We start from the raw sequence: 9,878 nt of genomic DNA, 5'->3' as shown, positions 1-9,878 counted from the left end.
TGACCCATTTGCAGGAAACGTTCGAAATTTTGAGGAAATACAACATGAAGTTCAATCCCGAAAAAAGTGCTTTCGGGGTCGGTTCGGGCAAGTTCCTCGACTTCATGGTGTCACATCGGGGAATAGAGATTAACCGCGATAAAATCAAGGCTATCGAAGACATCGTCGTCATGGACAACGTGAAGGCCGTACAAAGGCTAACAGGTCGGATTGCAGCCTTAGGCCGGTTCATTTCAAGATCAGCTGACCGAAGTCACAAATTTTTCTCTCTACTCAAAAAGAAGAATGATTTTGCTTGGACCCCGGAGTGCCAACAAGCATTAGAGGAACTAAAGCGATATCTATCAAGCCCACCACTACTCCACACTCCAAAAACAGACGAAAAACTTTGTTTGTACTTGGCAGTATCGGAAGTCGCCGTAAGCAGTGTCCTAGTTCGAGAAGAGCAAGGTACGCAATTCCCCGTTTATTATACGAGTAGAACCTTAGGTGAAGCGAAAACTAGATATCCGCTCCTAGAAAAATTGGCATTTGCACTAATAAGCGCCTCAAGAAAGTTAAGGCCGTACTTTCAATGTCATCCCATATGTGTGTTAACCACTTACCCGCTTCGTAATATTTTGCACAAACCCGAGTTATCAGGCCCACTGGCCAAATGGGCCGTCGAACTCAGTGGGTACGATATCAAATATCAACCCCATACGGCCATCAAGTCTCAAATTTTAGCAGACTTTGTGGCCGATTTCACGCTAACCCTCGTACCCGAAGTCAAAAAAGAACTCCTGTTGAAATCAAGTATATTATCGGGGGTATGCACCCTTTTTACGGACGGGGCTTCGAACGTGAAAGGGTCCGGGCTGGGTATAGTTTTGAAACCACCCACGGGTAACACTATTAGGCAATCTATTAAAACTATCAGGTTGACTAACAACGAGGCCGAGTATGACGCCATGATTGCAGGTCTCGAGCTAGCTAGAAACTTGGGAGCAGAAGTCATTGAAGCCAATTACGACTCCTTGCTGGTGGTGAGTCAAGTAAACAAAACCTTCAAAGTTCGAGAAGGTAGAATGCAAAGGTATTTAGATAAACTGCTTGTCACTTTGCACCATTTCAAACAATGGACTTTACGACATGTACCACGGGAATAGAATAATGAGGCTGATGCACTTGCGAATTTGGGGTCGTCAGTCGAGGTGGATGACTCGGACTCGGGAAATGTTGTTCAACTTTCGAGATCGGTAATCGAAGAAGGTCACATCGAAATAAATTCTACAAGCTTAACCTGGGATTGGAGAAACAAGTATATTGAATACTTGAAGAGAGGAAAACTCCCATCGGACCCCAAAGATTCCAGAACCCTACGGACTAAAGCTGCTCGATTCACGTTGGCTTCGGACGGAACGCTGTACCAAAGAACATTCGATAGACCATTGGCAGTATGCTTGGGTCCGGGAGATACGGATTACATCCTACGGGAAGTGCACAAGGGTACTTGCGGGAATCACTCTGGAGCCGATACATTAGTTCGGAAAATAATCAGAGCAGGGTATTATTGGATCGATATGGGCAAAGATGCGGAGGAATTTGTTCGTAAATGTGACAAATGTCAAAGGTTTGCACCGATGATCCACCAACCCGGAGAGCAACTGCACTCAGTCATATCCCCATGGCCGTTCATGAAGTGGGGAATGGATATCGTCGGCCCTCTGCCATCGACCCCAGGTAAAGCCAAATTCATTTTATTTATGACTGACTATTTTTTTAAATGGGTTGAAGCGCAGGCGTTCGAGAAAATAAGAGAGAAATAAGTTATAGACTTTATTTGGGATCATATCATATGACAATTCGGGATACCCGCCGAAATAGTGTGTGATAATGGAAAACAATTCATTGGCAGCAAAGTAACTAGATTCCTCGAAGAGCACAAGATAAGAAGGATACTATCAACGCCATACCACCAAAGTGGGAATGGACCGGTCGAATCAACGAACAAAATTGTCGTTCAAAACTTAAAGAAGAGGTTGAACGACGCTAAAGGGAAATAGAGAGAAATCCTGCCCGAAGTTCTTTGGGCATATCGGACGACATCAAAATCCAGTACGGGGGCGACCCCATTCTCTTTAGTATATGGGTCCGAAGCATTGATACCAGTCGAAGTTGGTGAACCCAATGCCAGATTTCGATTCGCAATGGAAGAATCAAATAACGAAGCTATGAATACCAGCCTCGAACTATAAGACAAAAGACGAGAAGCTGCTCTCGTCCAATTGGCCGCCCAAAAGCAGCGAATCGAAAGATATTATAATCGAAGAACTAAGCTCCGCCATTTCAAGTCTGGGGACTTAGTGTTAAGAAAAATTGCCATCAATACCCGAAATCCGAACGAAGGAAAGCTAGGACCGAATTGGTAAGGACCATATCAGGTGCTCGAGAACATCGGAAAGAGATCGTACAGGCTCGACATTATAAACGACAAACAGCTATCAAGCAGCTGGAATGTATCACATCTAAAATGGTACTACTGCTAAGGTACGACCTTACCATATTCATTTATACTTCAAAACTGACCCCTGCAGAAGTCCGAACAAGGGCTAAGATGGATCTCTCGCTTGAAAGCACGCGTTGCACTCTTTTTCCCTTAGACCGATTTTATCCCAAATGGGGTTTTCAGCAAGGTTTTTAATGAGGCAACCATTGATCGTGCAGCATTTACAACAATATTCGAGGCCTCGCAAGAGAGTTATTTCACAACAACAGGGTTCCAATAGGAAAATTTGTAAGAGCCAAATGGTCGAAGCGAACCATGCTCATATAGATTGGACCCAGGCGTGTAATAACATGCAAAGAAAGTCCTCCTCTTTACCGATATCTTATATCTAAGAAAAAATTCCTCTATTTGGAGATTTATTATGCAATCAGAATTAAGATAAACTCGACCACTAAGCCTACGGGCTACTTTTATTTCGAGTTCGAGCAAACACTCACTCGACCATTACGCCTACGGGCTACATTACTTCGAGTTCGAATCATTCACTCGACTAAGCCTACGGGCTACTTTTATTTCGAGTTCGAGCAAACACTCACTAGACCATTACGCCTACGGGCTACATTGCCTCGAGTTCGAATCATTCGCTCGACTAAGCCTACGGGCTACTTTTATTTCAAGTTCGAGCAAACACTCACTCGACCATTACGCCTACGGGCTACATTGCTTGGAGTTCGAGTCATTCACTCGACTAAGCCTACGGGCTACTTTTATTTTGAGTTCGAGCAAACACTCACTCGACCATTACGCCTACGGGCTACATTGCTTCGAGTTCGAATAATTCACTCGACTAAGCCTACGGGCTACTTTTATTTTGAGTTCGAGCAAACACTCACTTGACCATTACGCCTACGGGCTACATTGCTTCGAGTTCGAATAATTCACTCGACTAAGCCTACGGGTTACTTTTATTTTGAGTTCAAGCAAACACTCACTCGACCATTATGCCTACGGGCTACATTGCTTCGAGTTTGAATCATTCACTCGACTAAGCCTACGGGCTACTTTTATTTCGAGTTCAAGCAAGCACTCGCTCGATCATACGGGCTACATTGCTTTGAGTTCGAATCATTTACTCGACCACTAAGCCTATAGGCTACTTTTATTTCTAGTTCGAGCAAGCACTCACTCGACCATTATGCCTATGGGATATATTTCTTCAAGATTGAATCATTGACTCAACTAATAAGTCTAAGGGCTACATCGCTCCGAGTTTGAATGAGCGCTCGCTCTGTTACAGACGCTACAAAGTCCAAATTTGATCAATTTATTTAAATCATTGTGAAAACATTCATAAGGCATGAATAAAATCCTCACAAGGCAGGAAACAAAAACAGAAGCAAGTCGGCAAAAAAGGAGATATATCTATATATAGATTTATCTGTATGGGTGATTACAACATAAAAACTAAGAACTAAACTTCTCGGTCAGGAGCGGTCTCTTCTTTAATAGTCTCCCCCCCATTTTGAGATCTGCTCTTGCTCCCATCATTATCATCATCGTCATCATCATCGCCATCAGAAACCAGAGCTTCAGCATCGACTTTGAGTTCTTTGGCCCTTTTTATCTCTTCAGCGAGATCGAAACCACGAGCATGGATCTCCTCGAGAGTTTCCCTTTGGGATCGGCACATAGTAAGTTCGGTGACCCAATGTGCTCGAGTATCGGCAGACTAGGCTGCCTCTCTTGCTTGGACTTGGGCAGCTTAAGCATCGGCCCGATAGATGGCCAAGAGCGCATCCGCATCGGCCTTTGCCTTTTCGGCATCAGATTCGGCCTTGGCAAGTATAGAGGCCAACCAAGCCTCAAGCTTCTCAATTCTTCTTACTTGAACCAGGCTTTTTTCCTTCATTTTCTGAAGTTGGGTTTCGGACGATGATAACTGGGCTCGAGCAGTCTCTTTTTCTACAGCAAAGCGGTCCATACCTTCTTTCCACTGCAAAGACTCCGTTATTATCATGTCGACCTCCTCACAAAGCTTCCCGATCATCTCAATTTTTTGCTGCAGCTGTGAGACCGAAATGTTAGCTATCATTCCAGTATCAAGCCCATAGGCTTTCAAAAGCATCATTACCTTCTCAGAGAAATCAGACTGATCTCGATAAGCCTTGGCCAGCTCAGCTCGGAGGTCTTTTATTTCCTCTTCTCTCTGCCCTAAAGAAAGTCTAAGGGAGTTCCTCTCGTCAGTAGCCCGTTGTAGGTCGGCCTCGTATCGATGCAACTCATTTTGGGATCGAGAACATTGTTCTCGATGAACTGCCACTGCCTACAAAGAAATAAGAAGCGAAGTTAACGAAAAATGAACATAAAGATAGTACCGACAAAGTAATTTTAAAATCTCACCTGATTCAAAGCCTGCCGCAATCCGTGAAAAAGATCTGATTCATTGCCAGCACCGGCAACGTCTTCAATGCCGGTAAACAGGTCACGAAAGGGATCTTCTTCATCATGACGCTTGTCTAGTTCGAGGGCTCCCAGAGCTTGAGCTTCTCGAATCACCCTTGCAGAAAAAGCAGGAAAGGTAGGTGAATCCTCGATTGCTGCTACCCCAAATGAATCGCCTGGAGCCTTCTCCTCGGTTCAAAGGGGTTTGAGGGCCTCCTCGGTCGTATCCCCTGCCCGTTGACTCCGATGATATGCGTCTACGATATCCGATAGTTCGGGGACTCTACCCGAATCTTTCTTCGGTATATCCTTAGTTCGAGTTGGAGCCTCATGAAGCATCATCGATCTAGCCGCCGATGAGGCATCGGTGGTTCTCTTCATTCGGACCGCCAGCGCGGACTCATCATTTTCTTCTTCTTCTTCTTCATCCCTTAGGCGCAGAACGGATTCCTCGGTCAAAGGAATGACATTTTTGTTCGGCTTACGAGCCATCCTCTTCTTCGGTTTTGGATCTTCGGGAACGAAGGCTCTTTTCCTTTTATTTTCCTTCACCGGCTTTGGGACAGAGGCCAAAATTTCCTCATCATTGGACAAGGGCCTCAAAACTGCGTCTTTACCCAAACCTCCATATAGAAAACCTTGATAAAATATTTTGAAAACCACCTCATTCAGATCATCAAAGAGTACGAGAAATGAGCTTACCGTGATTTTTGTCCTCCCACTAACCCTTTGACAAATCATGCCATGAGCGCTCGGCGTATGTGGAGGTCGAAACAAGGGCTCGTACCCAGTTCTTGAGATCGAGAACTGCTCCGGGCATCCAGGGAACCACTACATCATGAAAAGAGGAGTGTCAATGAGAGAATAAATGAAAGAACAAAGTAGAAGTAACAGCAAGATCACACTTATGTTTCATATTCCACTCCTCGAGAAAGGGCATCTTTTCAGTCGGAATCAGGTCCGAAGTCCTTACTCGAATGAACTTGCCCCTCCAACCCCGGTCCTTGTCCTCGTCAATACTCGAGAATAGAGCCTTGGTAGCCCGACGCTGAAGTTTATTAACCCTCCTCAAGAAAATCGAGGTATAATCGGATAAGATGGTCGAGGGTGAACGGCATCCCCTCGATTTTGTTCACAAAATATCGGATCAGGATAACGATCCGCCATAAAGAAGGATGGACCTGGCCTAAGGTTACCTGGTATTGATGACAGAAGTCAATAATAACGGAATCTAGGGGATCTAAAGTGAAAGGGTAAGTATACACATTCAAAAATCCTTTCACATAAGAAGTGATATGTTCGTCAGGGGTGGGAATTATTACTTCTTTTTCACCCCAATTGCAATCCTTCTTTAGCTGTTTGAGGTGCTTCTCGGTTATCGAACACATGTACCTCGATACCGGCTCATACTGGCCAGGGACCGATGAACCTTTATCGACCTTAAAATCTGAAGTAAGAACACACGCCCCGGGAACACACTCCTCAGGCCGTGGTTCTGCCGGTGTCTTATCGGCAGCACACTATGAAGATGAAGCCTTCTCTTTCTGAGGAATGGTTTGTGATGTTTTCTCCATTTTCGAATTCAAAGGTTAGGAATACAAGAAAATGACAAAGATTTGGTAGAATTGAAGAGGGTCTTTTGCAGAAAGAAATCACAGATTTACTGGTAAGTTGGAGAGTACGAAGAAGAACTTGGGAAATTTGGAAGATAGAAGATGTAAAAGTGGTAAAAGATAAAAGAAAGGGTTATTTATAGGTTCAAGCGATGGCGGTTCAGTATCAGCGGTGGCCGACCACCGCCTGACATGCATTAAATGCCTTGAAAGACTAAACCGACAGCTACTAGATGCGTCGTGGTCGAACCAGATGGAAACATCAGGTTATAATCCGATCGAGCCGTTAAAAAATAATATCGTTTCTCGCCATATTCTTTCTGAGAATTGAGGGGACTATCTGTATACGGTCGAAATAGATTTTGGCCTTAGCACATCCGATCGAATTAGAATGATGATTTATCAAAGTAAGATCCCGAAGGTGGAACAAATTAACCTCGAACTTGTGGAGGCCAATCCGTGTCGAGTTCGATATCATTATCAAGCTCGAACCGAAATCGGACCATGATGCAGAGTAGATCTATCGTGCTGATAATCTAGAGACCAACCAACACTGACCTCGAATCAATTTGAGGGCTCGAGCTAGGATCGGGCTCGAACCAAGATCACGAGCTCGAGTCAAAATCAAGCTCAAACCAAAATCGAGGGTTCTAAGAAAGATCGATCTCGTAGACAAAAACCATTGCAATCCCACTAGAGAGAATCTTGGTAGAAATTATGGAAAATCTGACTTATCATGGGTCTCCCACTGAATGTTTATTTTATTATGCTTAGAGCCAAATCCCTCCACTATAAAAGGGCTTGGTTACCATTTCTGTAAGACAAGTTTTTCTCAGGCTTACACTGTAATAAAAGCACTATATTCTTTTACAGTAAAGAATCGTTCTTTTAGATTTCTTAGATTTATTCTATTTGTTGAATCCTAAGGTTCATTGTTCCTGACAACCTTATCTATTTCGCATTCTCTACAATCTATATTTACATTTCTATTTATCATTACATTTTGTGTTAAGTTACGCCACATATCCTCGGAACTGCGTATAAATTCAACTCTATCTATTTTTCGGGTAAACAATATTTTACATTTGCAAGGTCTTTTAGTTTAAATTATTGGATAAACTGCTATTTCGGTTAATTAATCATTTTTATAATCGAGCGATAAAAGAAAGAAGAGTTGAGCAAGCGAAAATTTGGTGGGTTGTCGGCCATGAATTGCAAAAATGATGAGATAATGGGGTGATTGATAAGAATGACCCTATAAAGGGCTGGTCTTTAAATATTTTCTCCGTTTTTGAATGTATTTAAAAAATAACCTCTAGACCCACGTAGCTCTTCAAGGACTTCTCATTGGATCGATAAATTTTATGCTATATTTACTCTACCTATGTTGATAATTGTTCATAAAAAAGGCTACTCGGTTCGCATGATTTTTGCTTGTTCAATTGTTCACCAAACTCTACCAGATTAATATAATTTTGTATTATCTGCAATCGAACTATGCATTAAATTCTTTATCAACATTTAACCGATTGGTATAATTTTTCTATGTTCCACTAAATATTCTTCAAATTTGCAATTTCAATTTCGATCAATTCGTCCCAAATCTGCTCCAAATGATATCAAATTTAAAATAAAGCCTCCAAATACGAGTACAAACGATCCCCAATCACCAAATTAGTCAAATAACACAAAGTAAAGAAGACCCACATTGTCTTCTTCAATATTTTCTAAGGACTAACAATAGAGTATTAAGATTTTTAAAGAAAATCACTAAATTGGTATTCAAACAGAAGTTTAAGTATAAATAATCAAAGTACAAATGGTTTTAACATTAATTAACCATTAAATTTGAATTTTCAACCCCAAACAATAATTTTAAGCTTCCAAAGTTGAAGAATTATGGTGTTGTTGGTGAACAAGAAGAGATGGAGAAGAAGAAGCTGAAGGGACAAAGAAGCAAATTCCATTTATTAAATACCACCAATTACGAGAACATTCAACTAAGACCAGTCTCATTGGGGAACATTCCACACAATTATCTGGAGATAGAGGCTTGATGAGCCAAGAACAACAATAACAAAAAGTGGGATCTAGGGAGGGTAGTATATACGCAGAACTTACCCCTACCTGGTAAAGATAAAGAGACTGTTTTCGGTAGACCCTCATATTTACAGATAGTAATAATAATAATAATAATAATAATAATAATAATAATAATAATAAGAAGAAGAAGAAGAAGAAGAAGAAGAAAAAGAAGAAGAAGAAGAAGAAGATGACGATGATGATGAAAGAAGAGGAAGAAGAAGAAAAAGAAAAGAAGAAGAAGTGGAGGAAAAGAGGGGAAGAAGAATAAGAAGAAAAATAAGAAGGAAAGAAAAAGAAGAAAAATAAGAGTTAGCCTAAACACTAACAACAAGAAAATAAGATATCTGAAGCAAATGAAAAAACATGGCATAAATAATGCTTTAAGAGTATGAAGGAGTGCTACTAATACTACTGGTAATGGACGGGGAAACTCTCGACTACTTACTACCCTCTACCCTAATTTTCGACCTCCACACTTTCCTATTAAGGGTCATGTCCTCGGTAAGCTTAAACAGCATCGTGTCCTATCTAATCACCTCTCACCACTACTTATTTGGCCTACCCCTACCTATTCTCAGACTCGCCATGACTAACCGCTCACACCTCCTAATAGGAACATCAACACTTTTCTTCTTCACTTGCGCGAACCACCTCAGCCTCGACTCCCGCATCTTTTCCTCCATGGGGGCCGCTCCCACTTTGTCCCGAATAACTTCATCTCTAATCTTATCTCTCCTGGTATGCCCACACATCCATCTCAGAATCCTCATTTCTGCTACTCTCATCTTCTAACCATGAGAGTTCTTGACTAGTCAACACTTAGCCCCATATAGCATAGTCGATCTCACTACCACTTTGTAAAACTTACCCTCAAACCTTGGGGCACATTCTTATCACATAAAATATCAGATACGAGCCTCTATTTTATCTCCAATACATTGCACGGCATCCTCATCAATCACTCCATTACTTTGGATTATGGACCCAAGATACTTGAAACAACTTCTATTGGGGATGAATTGAGTATCAAGTTTCACATCCACGTCCACTACATGGGTCCCAACACTGAATTTGTACTACAAGTATTCTGTTTTGGTCCTGCTCAACTTAAAATGTTTAGACTCTAAGGTGCGTCTCCAAACCTCTAGCCTTGCATTAACCCCACCTCACATCTTGTCAATCAATACTATGTCATCGGCAAATAATATGCACCATATAATCTCCTATTGGATTTGTCGCGTTACCACATG

Source organism: Nicotiana tabacum, chromosome 13 (assembly GCF_000715075.1).
Source record: "Nicotiana tabacum cultivar K326 chromosome 13, ASM71507v2, whole genome shotgun sequence".
NCBI classification, from domain to species: Eukaryota; Viridiplantae; Streptophyta; class Magnoliopsida; order Solanales; family Solanaceae; genus Nicotiana; species Nicotiana tabacum.
Note: the sequence above shows the minus strand (reverse complement) of the source record.